Raw genomic sequence first — 2,500 nt, 5'->3', positions numbered from 1 at the left:
GGTGGAACGAATGAGGGAATACGCTAATCTAGTCTCCACCTTTCAAAACTTTCATAAATGCAAGTCGGATTCTGGAACCTCAAATGAGTCAAGTGCCAAAGTAAGGTCATTCGGGAAATCCGATTCTTGGATGCAAGGCCCAGGGCACTCAAGCTTCTGCCCTTATTTTCTGGCTTTCCCCAATGTAAATATCGACAAATACACAAAAGCTTATACGATATAACATTACAACCAGAGTCACTCTGATTACAACTTGGGTTCTTGCGAGGGTAACCCGTCGAATTAAAGTACAACAAATTCTTTTATTCATTAAAGCAAATAGCTAATATATCAATCAATATCTTATTTTTGATCTAATCACCCACAAATGATTTATGTGAACACAATGAAAAATCCCAACAACGACTTTTCAAACAAAATCAGAGAGAGAAAGAGAGAGAGAGAGAGAGAGAAGTTGATTATGTACAGTTCATTGTATTTATCACAAAACCAAAATTAAACGGCCATCCCTCTCAAGATATCACGGACGACAGAAATGAGTTTCATGGTAATGCCTAACGGCATAACTCCATTTGTGCAATATGCAAAATCACTACTAAAACTAAAAGTAAGTGACATTAGAAAAGAAATTTTGAAGGGTAAAAAGACCTACATGTAAAAGCCTATTTAAGTTGCTTTCATAGCCAAGATAAGTTTGCGTAACAGTAAAATTCATCGATAGATTTAGTACATACAATTACTTATAAATCATTATAAAACTGATCTCCACTAATGTTCTCTAGACCCTTATCTCTACATTCGTCGGTGACCCGATATATGGATAATATGATTTTATTCAATCATTTAGTGACAGCATTCTTTTCATTATTCTCCATTCACTACTTCAATTTCTCTGCGGATCGTTATACATGTTATTACAATGCATTCACCATAATATTAGTGTTCAAAATATAGCAACAAATAAAAATCACAAAACAATATCATTTTTCCCTTCTATTCCCAGCAAACTAAGCACGTCGAAGCTCTCTCTCTCTTTCTCCATGAAAATCATTCTGGTCTATCATCTTGTCCCATCTCCTATTGTCAAACTTCTCCCCGATTGAGCAATAAAAATCAGAAAGCTGAACAAGCGACCCGTCCCTCTGACTCCCAACAAAGGTCGCCTTCACTGGTGTTGTCTCATTGTTGAAGAGGCCACTCGAGGACGACCTAACCGTTGTAACAGAGTTGACCGCGTTCTGAACGCACTACAGGTTGAACCTACAGGATAATTTTCCAACGTGAGACCATTATCAGCCACTTCAAACAAGACAGGCAGGGAAAAAATGAATAATAATAAGAGAGAGAGAGAGAGAGAGAGAGAGAGAGAGAGAGAGGGCACTCCTTCAATGTATCCTCATTATCATCATTTCTCTCCTTCCTCCTCTATCTCATTCCATCCTCTCACAGTGGCTCTCTTATCCAACACCCTCTGCAGCACCATCCCTCGTGTAGTAGGACCTCTCCTTCTCCCTGCCACCGCCTGAGGGCCTCGCCGCTTTCTCCTTGGACAGGAAGCCATCAAGTTTCATAACACAAGACGTCATTCTCCTGCATCAACCTCAGCCTCATTTTTGGGATACTCCGAGTAATGTGATTCGAAACCTCACGCGCTGTAAACGCCCTGCTCTCGAATCCCGCGAAATCTCCTGCATGTCCAAATGCAAATGGTAATCGACTTGAAGGCAGAAAAAAGAAAGGGGTTGGGAGCGGGGGTGGGGGTGGATGGCGGGAGGTGGTGAAACATCCGCGGTATGATAAAATAGCACCAGGCTCTGAATTCTCAAGGCAGCAAATATTATAAAACCAAGGATAGGGTCCATCACACGAGATATATTCTTGTACTCATCTTGGTTTCCGGTTCTACAGCCGCAACTCTGATTCACTGAGTCACTGAACATCAAATAGAATGTGTAAAAAATGCCAAAATCAAACGATCGAAGAGAATAATCATAGGAGTTTATGAAGATTACTCGGAAGTATTGATGACTTAAACATAAAAAAAGGTTCAGTACACCAATCCGAAAGTAAATAAAACCAATTTTAGAATATTTCGCTAGTGGAATAGATGATTTTTTCATCACTCCAAGCAAATAAAACACAGCTTACGTAAACCTACGACTATATACACAATAAACAAAAACAAGTAACGTCCGAGAAAGTTCCACATACGCATAACAAAAAACCAAATATATATTATATATATTTATTATAGGGTATAATATATTATATATATTATATATATCATATATATATGTATATATATTATATATATGTATTATTATATAATATATATATATATATATATATATATATATAAGTATATATTATACATAACATACATATCATATATATATATATATATATATACATATATATATATATCATAATATTATATATATATATATATATATATATATATATATATTATATATTATATATAGCATATATATATATATTC

This window comes from Macrobrachium nipponense, chromosome 22 (assembly GCF_015104395.2).
Source record: "Macrobrachium nipponense isolate FS-2020 chromosome 22, ASM1510439v2, whole genome shotgun sequence".
Lineage (NCBI taxonomy): Eukaryota > Metazoa > Arthropoda > Malacostraca > Decapoda > Palaemonidae > Macrobrachium > Macrobrachium nipponense.
This window is presented reverse-complemented; position numbering follows the sequence as displayed.